This window comes from Aquarana catesbeiana, linkage group LG11 (assembly GCF_042186555.1).
Source record: "Aquarana catesbeiana isolate 2022-GZ linkage group LG11, ASM4218655v1, whole genome shotgun sequence".
Lineage (NCBI taxonomy): Eukaryota > Metazoa > Chordata > Amphibia > Anura > Ranidae > Aquarana > Aquarana catesbeiana.
The window spans coordinates 117,958,183-117,971,437 of NC_133334.1; the positions used below are offsets into that span (position 1 = coordinate 117,958,183).

The 13,255-nt window shown below is 39.5% G+C and overlaps 1 protein-coding gene across 5 annotated transcripts in view; it reads right to left on the reverse strand.

Annotated features, from left to right (window-relative positions):
* The window catches only part of CHRM1 (cholinergic receptor muscarinic 1), a 459,583-nt gene that overhangs the window by 368,078 nt on the left and 78,250 nt on the right, over positions 1–13,255 (reverse strand). For all 5 annotated transcript variants that reach the window (XM_073604947.1, XM_073604944.1, XM_073604941.1 and 2 more), the window contains exon 2: positions 10,966–11,080. The gene's annotated coding sequence lies outside the window, so the exon portion shown is untranslated. The remainder of the gene's footprint in view (positions 1–10,965; positions 11,081–13,255) is intronic.

The window sequence follows — 13,255 nt, forward strand, 5'->3', positions numbered from 1 at the left end:
AGCTACTCTTTCAGTAAAATAATCCTTCTGCTAATTTAAGGTAGATCATGTCCCTGTATTCTTGATCTTGAGTTCATATTGAAAATACTACCCTCCTGAACCTTATTCACCCCCTTGATGAAGGCTCCATTCACACTTGTACGACTCCAAAGTTGCGCCGACTTCGATGTTCTACTTTGATGCAACTTTGGGTGGGTGCAAGTTGGAAACAACTTTGGCTTTGACCAGTGATAATGGACAACTGTTGCACACAAGTTGCATTGTATAACATTCAGGTACGACTTTCATGCAACTTCTGAGGGTTAACATTAAAGTCTATGGCCCTTAAGTTGCATGAAAGTCAGACCAAAGAAGTGCATGAACTACTTTGAAGTTGCTGCAACTTTAAGGCCCGGTTCACACTGGTGCGACATATGCTCCGACTTAGAGAGCACGTGTTGCATGACGTGTATAAATCAATGATTGCCTATGAGAGCTGTCTTAAATGGTCTGACTTTTGTCGGTCCGACTTTGGAAAAGTTTCCTGCACTACTTTGGTCTGACTTTGGTCCGATTTCAGCCCATTCAATATCACTGAAGTCGTATCCAAGTCGCTTCAGCATTTTAACTGATCCGTCTTGTGACATGCAACTTGTGCTCAGAGGCAATGTTAGCACTGCAAAATGTACTGGAAAAAAAAAACAAATCCATACCAGACCCAAGTTGCACTCATCTCAAATCGGATCCTGTTCATTAAAGTCTGACCAATGTCTGACCGACGTTGCAGGGCAAAGTTGGATCAGAAGTCATGGGACTTTCATGTTGAAATGGGTTGATTAGGCAAATCCACTCTGTACTACAAGTGCACTAAAAGTGCACTTGGAAGTGCAGTCGCTGTAAATCGGAGGGGAAGATCTGAAATGAGGGGAAGCTCTGCTGATTTTATCATCCAATCATGCACAAGCAAAAATGCTGTTTTTTATTTTCCTTTCATGTCCCTCTTGGATCTACAGCAACTGCACTTCCAAGTGCACTTGCAGTTCACTTGTAGTGCAAAGTGTATTTCCCTTAGTAAATAAACTCTATAGTGAACCTGGCCTAAATCGCGCATATATGAATGGTTATCCTTGGAAAACATGGGGAACGACTTATCATGCAACTTTGATGTCCAAAGTTGCATGACAAGTCACACAGGTGTAAATGGAGCCAAGTTGTGAGTAAGTAACAATTCAATAATCCACATACTGTATTATGTGTAACAGAAAATCCCAATAGTGTTCCAAACAAAAATATACTGCTTATAAACTTGTGAGGAATAGGCAAGCATAAGCTTGAAAAGTCACATATGAACTCTTCATCCCATACAAAATCTTCCAATGTATTTAATAACTGGTGAGAAACTCACAAGTAAGTGGGCAAATGAACATCAAGAGGTTGTAATTTATAATTCTAGCCACTGGCTAATTTTTTTCATTAAGGGAACGGATTGCCACAACTCATCTTGAGGGGATGTAACCCCTTATGGGTTTTAGGCTTATGGTGGCATGATAGGACACTGAGGGATTCACTGCCAGACAACTAAACTACACAAGCCACAAAATATAGTTTATTATGAATTAAGACCCCATACACACTATTAGATTTTCTGCAGATTTTTGTCTTCAGATTTACCAAAACCATATAATATGAGGTCAAACCTTTAAGAATTTCAATTTGTATGCAATCGGGCAGGCCCTTGCACTACATGGCTTTGGTAAATCTGAAGACAAAAATCTGCAGAAAATCTAATAGTGTGTGTGGGTCTTTAATCTCAGGATTTACCATTCGTCCAGATTCAAATCTTGATAGACTCTTTAACCGCTTCCCGACCACCGCATGCCGATATATACGTTGGCAGAATGGCACTGGTGAGCAAAAGGGCGTACAGGTACATCCCCTTTAAGAAGCAGCGCTGTGGGACTTGATGTCCGCCGGGTGCCCATGATCGTGTCACGGAGAGGTAGAACAGGGAGATGCTTTTGTAAACAAAGCATTTCCCTGTTCTGCCTAATGACAGGACAGAGATCACTGCGCTCTGTCATTGAGAGCAGTGATCACTGTCATGTGTGTTGTAGCCCTTCCCCCCACAGTTAGAATCACTCCCTAGGACACACTTAACCCCTTCATCGCCCCCTAGTGGTTAACTCCTTCACTGCCAGTGTCATTTACACAGTAATCAATGCATTTTTACAGCACTGATCACTGTATAAATGACAATGGTCCCACAATAGTGTCAAAAGTGTCTGATCTGTCCGCCATAATGTCGCAGTCCCAATAAAAAATGCAGATGGTCAACATTACTATTAAAAAAAAAAAAAATTAATAATAATGAAATAAATCTATCCCCTATTTTGTAGACGCTATAAATTTTGCGCAAACCAATCAATATACGCTTATTGTGATTTTTTTTTACCATAAATATGTAGAATACATATCGGCCTAAACTGAGGAAAAAAATAGTTTTTTTAAATATATTTGGGGTATATATTATAGCAAAAAGTAAAAAATATTGCTTTATTTTCAAAATTGTCGCTCCTTTTTTGTTTATAGCGCAAAAAATAAAAACTGCAGAGGCGATCAAATACCACCAAAAGAAAGCTCTATTTGTGGGAAAAAAAGGACGTCAATTTTGTTTGGGTACAACGTTGCACGGCCGCGCAATTCTCAGTTAAAGAGACGCATTTATGTGAAAGTTATCCTTATAATGGATTTTACTGGTTAAAATAACTAAAGCAAACAGATTTTTCTTTACATGCTTGAAAAAAGCCTATGCCAGATCCATCCTTGTAGACTAGAACTGTGATGGAATATGTTTGCATTGAGTTCGAACTGCTAATGAAGAATACATGATCATGTGAAAAGAAAATCTCTGTTCACTTATTTGATCTGCACCTTTGAAAACAAATAATAAATGCACATATTTTTGCAGGTAAAAAAATGTGCGCATACTATTTTCTTCCTCAGAAGCCTGCAGAGCATTGTACCCAAGATCCTGCAGACCCTGCTTACAGCTTTCTTCCCATATGTCTGTATGGACTTTCTATTTAAAAGCTGTAGGAAATGTCAATGAACTATGAGAGTGCTCCCCTCACCAGCACCCTTGCAGTTCATTGAGAACTACAAGCTGTCTGCTGTGGCGGCAAACAGGACTTGTAGTTCAATAACTCATAGATTATTGTAGTTCAATAACTCATAGACGGAGTCCTGCACAGCTGCGGAGTTTTTAAATTGTGACAGTGGGTGCTGGGAGAAGAATCTCCTCCCACTGTCATGATGGGGGGGGGGGGGGGAGGGATCAGGGGGTGTGGGCAGGTGCTGTAACATGTTACTAAAGGCTTTAAGACTAAATTTATTTCATGTAATTATTGCAGTACCTTTATTATTTTACAGTTTGTTGAGTATAAATACAGAGCTCAGCCAAGAAAGGGGGAAATCTTTCAACCTGACAATCTACCTGACACTTTTGCTCTGACAGGGAGAGAATACAAGAATACAAGTAAAAAAATATGTCTGCCCTATTATAAAAAATAGGGATTATTGCAAATCCTCATTATTGACTGGTTCTTTTTAAGGCCCCATAAACATTAGTATTGAAAGGAGATGCCCGGCTTGAATTCCCAATGCATACTTAGTTCTCCCCTTTGTTTTAGGTTAAAAGAGGGCATTGAGTTGAATGACTCAGTATACAAAGGCGCTTGGCGAAGCATGCCTGTCCTGAAATAAATGAAAACTATAGTGTATATAGTCACAGATGGCGGCAGTCCCTGTTCAGTTTCAATACCCTCCAAAAGGCCCCCTACTGGGTAGTGTGCTAACAGTGAGAAGAGATGTGGGGCCAAAGTCACACTAGTGCTGAATGTACTTCTGTATCTTACAATGGCGTGTATGAGTCCACTGCACTAAAACAAATAAACAGGTGAAAAGAAGAGTGGAGCTGCTGGGCATTACAAAAAGTCAGATTATAAAAGCCATTTTTAAAGCTAAGGATATGCAAGTAAAGCTAGTTTAGCATCTTTGGCAGCAACCCAACTTCTCCTTACTTGAAATACAGAATGGCACGTGGTCATAAATGGTATTAACTAGGGAAAGAATAAAACATTTCAAATTGTTTCAAAAATGAAAAGAGAAGGAATTAAACAAAAGGAAAGTTAAAAGGTTTTGTCCATAGCTCCATGTCAAATTACTGCTGTCATGTATTTCCTTTTAGACTGTGTGAAAGCTAACACCTTATTGGTAGGTATGGGCATCTAAGACATATCTTGTTTTATAAGTGGACTATTACAGTATGCAGTGCTGGGACAAGGTCATCTAAAGCCCAGGGCGAACATGCCAGACTGCGAATCCCCCTCCAAGATGTATGAGAATTATGTGTCAACAAAAATCACCACGCAAAAACACTGATCACTAATCTGCAAGCTTACCCTCTAAGCTAAATTCCCCCTCCTCCCAGTACAAATCCACCCCCCTGCTGAAAGCCCCCCTCTCAGCACAAATCTTTGCCCCTGAACAAAAAAAATCACTCCTCCTAGCCTAAATCCCCTACCCCTAAAAATTCCCCCCTAGTACACATCTTCTCTCCTCCACTTCAAATGACCCTCCCAGCACAAAGTCCCCCCAAATCCCCCCTCCCAGCATAAATCCCCTCCATCCCCCCTCCTAGCATAAATCCCCCTAAATCACCACTCTTAGTACTCTCCCCCAAATTTCCTCACCCAGAACAATACATACCCCCTGCCACCCCCCCATATTCCACCTTCCAACACAAATTACCTCCCCCAATCTCCTTGTGGTGCCCCTCCACCACGCATGATACCACAGCACCCAGGGCAGCTGCCCCTCCTGCCCACCCCTGACATTATGTATATACTTACTGCTCCTGTCTGACAGTTGCTGGAATTCAGACATGGCTCTTGTAGCAGCCAACAGAAGTTGGAGGTTTTTAAAAACAGCATAAAAGATAACTGACTTCAGCACACTTGCAATGTTTAAAGTAAACACACCCTTGTGCTAATGTGCACACTAACGCACACGTCACCTCAATGCATATTAACACATGTTATGTGCCTCAGCACATTGTGGTTTCATTCATTTTAAATAGTAACCCAACTCAATGCAGCTATGACTCACATAAACTGAAAAGCACCACAATGCACCACAATTCAATGTAATGCACTACTGTGTGTTGTGGTTGGAAAAAAGGCTGCAATGCATGGCTATTTTATTTTTTTGGTCCATTTCTGTGCATTGGCAGCTCAGTCGAAAATGAATATGCTGCTTGAATGCGAACCATGTTTATATGTGGCACAAAAAATAGCATTCAGCAGCATTAAAAGTGGACAAACAGGCTAACAGATGAAAAGAAAAGCTTTTTTTTAGCTCCAGAATAAGAGCTGCATTGTCCAGCCCTGAGCTGAAGGGGATATCATACCCTCTGAGTGTTGATTTTTTTATGCTGCCACTAGAATAACGCTTAACAGTTTTGCTGCAATCATCTGTTTTCGGAAGAGAAAACGACACAAGTCTTGGTTCTGTGTCAGTCTAGGAACAAGCTTTAAGCATCAGAAATAATGACAGGAAGCTCCACATGACAGTCACTACTCTGACAGGTCAGCTCCCAGACACGTGTGCCACAGATGGCCTCCAGGGTAAAATGTGACCTATTAACCACAGTGCAGTCATATGCCCAGCGGACAGGTAACACACAGTTTATGGAATACTTGTAGTATTAATGGGATATATTAGTTATGAACTGTCCTTCCGCAAGAAGCTAGCACAAAGACATTACACTGCAGGAACCTGCCTCAATACATCATGCCATATAAACACAAAAAAGATAAGACACTTTGCTTATATATAATCCTTAAAAAAGTTGTATAAAATAAATGGTGTATATATATACAGTCTATAAATATTTGACTCAGTGCATTAGGGGAAAGGAACCTAGAAACTCACGCCTTTTAATGATCTCTGGCTTAGATTGTAAGCTCATATGGGCAGGGCCCTATACTTCCGTTTTCTCTACTGGAATGTAATTGATATGTAGTTTGTAATATAGCTCCTTCAATTATGCTGTGCGGTATAGTGTGTTTAATTTTCATTAAAAAATAAATAATAATTGAACAAATCTCTGCATTAACAGGTTAAAGCGGAGTTCCACCCAAAAATGGAACTTCCACTTTTTGGAATCCTCCCCCCCTCCTGTGTCATATTTGGCACCTTTGAGAGGGGAGGAGGGAGCAGATACCTGTCTAATACAGGTATTTGCTCCCACTTCCTGGCATAGATCACCACGGCACTTGTGGTGACCTACGCCACTTCCGGTGCCTACACTGCCCTCCCCCGCTGTATTCTGGGAGACACAGTTCACAGCAGGGACCAGAGAGGATGCGCAGCGCGACTAGCGCATGCGCAGTAGGGAACCAGGAAGTGAAGCTGCATGGCTTCACTTCCTTATTCCCTTACCAAGGATGGCAGCAGCAGCAGCCAAGAGCAGCAGCCGGATCGGCTTCGGCTGCCGACATCGCGGGCTCCCTGGACAGGTAAGTGTTCATATATTAAAAGTCAGCAGCTGCAGTATTTTTAGCTGCTGGCTTTTAATATTTTTTTTTCGGCGGACCTCCGCTTTAAAGTATAACTAAAGGCAAAACTTTTTCTTTAGTTTTGGATAGAGTAGAGATGGCTTAGAACACTTGTCAGTTTTTATTGCTGTCTGTACCCCATTAGGGAGATTCCCCCTCTCTATTTGTCCTGTTTACCATTAGAATTGAAAGTGACAGTAAAATAAAATCCCAAATTTTGGGTTTCCCCCAGAAAAGTAATAGAGGGGAAATCTTCTAATGGGGAGTTCTGGCGGTCTGGGGGTCCACAAGGGATTCCCTTTGTTTGCCGGGATTTCCTCTCACTTCCTGATTTGGCTATGGGACAGGAAGGTAAATCTCCCTAATGGGGCACAAATGGCAAAAAATAAACCAATGAGGGTTATAACCCTATATTACTCTATCCAAAACGTAAAAAAAAAGTTTTGCCCATAGTTCTACTTTAGTCACCAAACTTGCACCAGCCCACACCTTACTACACCACAGCCACCCCCACCACACACATAAAAATAGTGGAAAACCTTGCTACTTCACATTCTAAATGCAGCCAAACTGATAATTCCAACATATTGGAAATCTACTTATCAGCCTTATCTAAAAGACTCATATTCCTAGAGCTGATAAGCTGGTAAAAATGGAAGAACCGATTCACATTGCTCATGACAGAATGCCACGATACATGCTCACTTGGGCTCGCTGCAACTCAAGCTTACATCAAGACTGTGTCTGCTCCTCTAGTCCAAAGTCAGACAGACTAATTGGATTTAATACCAATGTCCACTGACCACCTTCCGACACCCTATGATACATTCCCTGACAGCTCAAGGGAACCATCCCTACTGCCTTCCTACAGCCACAACCTCCTTTACTTACTCCTGAAGAAGGTGAATTTGCCTACTAACATGTTTTTAGTTGTGGGTGGAAAAGGCTGATACATTGATACGTAGTTTGTAATATATACAGGTAGTTTCTTCAATTCTGATGTGTGGTATAGCGTGTTTGATTTTCATAAAGAATGAATAATTCCCTGTGTTAACAGTTTAAAGTATAACTAAAGGCAAGTTTTTTTCTTTAGATTTGGATAGAGTGGAGATGGCTTAGAACACCTGTCAGTTTTAATTGCTGTCTGTGCCCCCATTAGGGAGATTCATTCTCTCTATTTGTCCTGTTTACCATTAGCAGTGAAAGTGAAAGTAAAATGTAATAGAGGGCAAATCTTTCAATGGGGATACTAGTTCTGGTGGTCTGTGGTTCCCCAAGAGATTCCCTTCATTTGCAGGGATTTCTTCTCACTTCCTGTTTTGACTATGGGACAGGAAGTGAAGGTAAATCTACTTAATGGGGCACAGATGGCAAAAAAAGAAACCAATGGGGGTTTTAACCCTCCCTTACTCTATCCAAAATGAAAAAAAATAGTTTTGCCCATAGCTCTACTTTAGTCACCAAACTTGCACCAGCCCACACCTTACTAAACCACAGCCACCCCCACCACACACATACAAATAGAGGAAAACCTTGCTGGTTATATAGTTACATAGTTACATAGTAGGTAAGGTTAAATAAAGACAACAGACCATCCAGTTCAACCTGTGTTAGGTGTGTGTGTGTGCAGAAAATAATTTCCCATATAACCGTATATTGTTTTCACTAAGATGCACGTCCAAGAGTCTTTTAAAACTATTCGTACTTCCTGCCACCTCCACCAATTGTGGAAGAGAGTTCCACATCCTTACCGCCCTGACAGTGAAAACCCCCCTATGCAGCTTAAGTTTAAACCACTTCACCTCCAGTCTCAACGTGTGGCCCCGTGTCTTCTTACACTCCCTGGGACTGAAAAGTTTCATAATTACGCTGGGACCCCGTTGAGATATTTGTATATTGCTATCATATCTCCTCTCAAGCGTCTCTTCTCAGGGGAGAATACATTTAGCGCTTGTAGTTGTTCCTCATACTTGAGATCCTCTAGTCCCCATAATAATTTAGTTGTCCTTCTCTGGACTCTTTCCAGCTGCAGCACATTCTAAATGCACCCAAACCGATCATTCCAACATTTTGGAAATCTACTTATCAGCCTTTTCTAAAAGATTCATATTCTAGAACTGATAAGCACATGACAAAATGCAACAATACATGTTCACTTGGGCCTGCTGCAACTCAAGCATACATCAAGATAGTGTCTACTCCTCCAGTCCAAAGTTCTACAGACTAATTGGATTTAATACCAATGTCCACTGACCATCTTCTGACACCCTATGATACATTCCCTGACAGCTCAAGGTAACGATCCCTACCATCTGCCTACAGCCACAAACCCCTTCTCTTCCTGCTGAAGAAGGTGAATTTGCCTACTAACATGTTTTTAGTTGTGGGAGGAAATCCAAAAAATATCTACAGAGAAAATAAGAATCTCTGGTGGGAATGAAAAGCAGGACTCAAGTATGTACTACAATTTGTGATAACTATGCATGTATATTTTTATTAATGTATCTATTCATTTGGACAATTATATATATTATATATATTCATTTGGACAAATATTTGAAGCATTTTCTGAATTTATATGTAATTATTATTGATACACACGGTATTTGCTGCATTATACCGCTGTTCCTGTGTAGCCTGTTAATGGACTGCACCTGGGCAAACTGCTCCTAAAAAGTGCTGGGATTATCATCTGTTTGTATTGATATGCAAGCGGTTTTGATGCATTATGAGTTTAAAGCCTACATTCTTGTTGAACCACTTCAAAAAACATTCTAACCTTCAGCTCTTTCCTAGAAATCCTTAATTCAAGATAGTGATCTCTTCATGTTTATGATCTAAAACACTAATCAGGTAGATTTAGTAAGCATTCAAGGAAGCTTACTGCACATCTATAATTCCGGGGTGTCCCTTTGAAGATCCCTGGCTAAAAGGAAATCTACAAAAGCATTTACAGGTCTTAGTTAAAATAAACTACTGAAATTTAAGTGATTAATCAATCCAATTTTTTTTTGGTCCGTATAACTAAGCAAAATATTTTGGTGTACATAGCTTACTGTTAATACAAAGTCTTAGTACATTTGTCAGGCTCTAGTAATTTAGACTTATGTTAACATTGCATCCTGTGCTTGTTTTATTCTTTTCCCTCACAGGGCGGATCCATGCCCCTACATTCCTGGGCATTGGCAAGGCTCATATAGACCTTAGCAGCAAATAGGGTCAAGTATGTTCAATATCATACTTTGTTTATGGAATCAAATCCCAGCAGTGACACATTGTAACCAAGCCAGCACAATTCTACTCAACACTACAACATTCTGTGCTAATCCAGTGTTCATTTCTCACAACACAGCAGCTGCACCTCCACAAAATGGTACAGCACTTTCAGCAGGCAAGAAGGCAACATCAAGGGTGCATATTACAGTATACTTTGAAAAGGATTCTGAACTATACCATAGTCATTGATGTTCATCAATTAGAAATGAACAAGAATATTAATATCAATGTAGGTGTTAAAGAACATGCAGATCAAGTATATTATATTGATTTCAAACATTTTCTTTTATTTGAAATACTGTAAGGATTACTTCATATGTAGCTGTAATAAGCATACATACAAATAAATACAGGAACATATACACCCAAACACACCTACTAAACCCCACATCATGGCAACAGTAGGCCATCATTTGAGACATGTCAATAGAAAATCCCATTCTCGCCTTGTATGTAAACAGATTACTGTAAATCGTCATAAAACTGAAAAACGTAAAAAAAAAGCTGTCAGTTCCTAAAGTGTGAGTTTGGGCATCCCCCAGATCTTAACTTTGGAGGATTGAGTGGCTCCCTGGCTCAAATGATGGTTGTAGGCTGGCCATACACGGTTCCTACTGAACCGGCCGAGATTAAAACCATTAATGGGCAGGCTGAATGTACCAAATTGATCGATCGATCAACTTGGGTACAACCAGCCTGCCAGATTTGTCTGTGCGATTTTGCGATTATCGGAAGCAGCTGCTATAGCCTCTAGCGATAATTACTGTCTTCTCCATGGGGATGGCTTGCCCCCCCCCGGGCAAGCAATCCTGTTGACAATGGTAGCTACTTCAATGGGAGTAATTGGCTTGCTGGTATGCTGTTGTGACAAGTTTGGGAACTACAGCGCCTTCCTTATGCCCCAATATTATAAAAGAAATTTTAATCTAAGCTATTACTGAAATATTATTTCACATTGACATGTCCACTACTATTTTTTAAAATTGTATTCTATAATTGTAGAGGACATGTTTTTTACATTTTAATTGTTCGTCCCCCCCATAAGTAAATTACCAAAAGCCATAACTAAAAAGGTAAAAAAAAAGTTAAATACCTTTATGCTTGAATCTCAGGCAATCTTTCCTCTTTCACAAGTAGGTCAAGAGACCAATGCTGATCTTTCTTTCACCAATAGTGAATAATTCTTGTGTTTAAATTTGTCCTAAATGCTAAAGAAAGAAAAATAATTTGTTGAGTGCAGCCTAAAGTTATAAGCTTTGCATCTTAATTTGTCAGTACAGGAAAAATATTTTTGTCTGTGCAGCCTAACTACTGGTTATACAGAAAAAGAGGTTATTTAGCACAATAAATACTTAAACATCAAACACATTTTTTTTTTCAAACTACAACAGGATAATATTATAAATGCTTAATAAAAACAAAACAGTACCTGAAAAATGTGGGTTGCACTTGAATATATCTGAGACAATGCTAGAAAATACTTCTGTTATATTCTGTGTGGACTGAATATTAATTGTAAAATACAAGGATTTTTTATGTGTGACAAATGCTTACACTAAACAATAGTTATCCAATGAAAACATGACAATTAGTTCTTTTTAAAAAATGTTTTTATTAACTTTTCAAGTTTCTTTTCGTACATACGAAACACCACTTTGAGAACTTAAATAACATATACATCAGTTACATATCTAAACAGAGCGTTCACCTTGCCCAAAAATGCCAAATGTAGGATAATAGCAGAACTTCAGGTGTGGGCACTGGGGCATCCAAAGGGGAGGACAATAACCTCCCAATGTGACTGTGGCCTACGATAATATATACACAATTAACACCAGATGATCTAAACAGACGACTCCCCAATTCTATATAATAACATTATAGAGCCACAGATCATGGACTACTTACTTGTATATGAAAAAAAGCCCCACAAGGGGGTTACAAAATAGTTCTCCAGCAATGACTAATGCATCCAAAAGGGAAGAAAAAAAAAATAAAATGTTATGATTTTATGCTATCTAGTGGCTCATCTGCCTCTGAAGTCCGATCCATAGGTTCTTTCTTTTGTGCCATGCAGACTAAGGTTTTGGTTTTATGAAACAGGAAAACCATGGGCTGAAAAGGAGGGAGATGGAGGAGATTTTGCTGATAATATCATTACTTGTCACCAGTATTCCTGAATCAGAGAGCAATGCCACCATATATCAGACAAAGAAATTGATATACTAACAGCAAAACTGCTGTTCACTTTGCAAGGGAAGTTGCATTTTACAAGGGAACTGGCCCCAGAGCTTAGTGAATGTGATGATGTTTCACTTTGCAAAGAATAGCCAATCATATGCAAGTAAAAAGAAACCCAACATTTTTGCTTGAATATCATTGGATGATGGAATTCAGAGCAGCTTTGCCTCATTCACAAAACTCTGGGGCAAAGTGCAAGTTCCTTTGAGAAGTGAACAACCTATTTGCTTTCAGCAAATCAAACCCATAAAATTCCTGATTAAATCGCCAGCACAGTGTGGAAACTTGCTGGTCCCAAGAACAGTGAAGGATTGTACCACCTGGTTAAAAATGTATATTTTATTCTCTGCTGTAGTTGGGTTTATGAAAGGTGTGAACACTAGTTTAAAGATTTTATGTTTGGTCTGGTTTGGAGAGCCACACTGGTCAAACTCTCTCACCCATTTTGGAAGGCAGAGTGGGGGACCAGTGTGAATACAATTTTATACAAGTGTGAGATAGAAGGTCAAATGTGAGTCAGGCCTCTTATGGGCACAAACAACATTTTCAAGGAGTATATATTCTCCAGAGAATGCAAAGGTTTTGGAAAGCTTTAAAAAAAATTATGAATTTGGTGCCACCTTCTTAAATCCAGTAGCGACATTTCCCATTTTTTCTACGCTTTGTTTGGGCTGAGAAAAGGTGAACTTCGGTGTAACTTGAAGGTTGGCTGTCAAGGGCATCAAGGATGGTCTTGTTTTTTTTGTATGTCAATATGGCCTTTTTTAAGGTTATACTGTTTCCTTTTTTCTTTTTTTTTTTTTTTTTGCTGCAAGGCTTCCCTTTGAAAAAAAAGAGTACTTTGGTTTCAGGGGTGGCATTTTAGGGTTTTTATTTCTTTAGTATTTTTTTTTTTTATGTTAATGTGGCCTTTTTATGTTTGGGTTGCTCAAAGAACAGCATTCACTTTTAATTTATCAACACTTGTTTTGAAGAAAAAAAGATGAAAGAACAGTGTGCACCTAAACCAGCTCATAATATACCACTCACATTAACTGTCCCCCAACACCATAGAAAAATAAAAGTTAGGTATAAACTAGTTCCTTTTATCCCTGATTAAAACTCTCCTGCTGCTGGCCAATTTTACACTGCATTATCTCTGC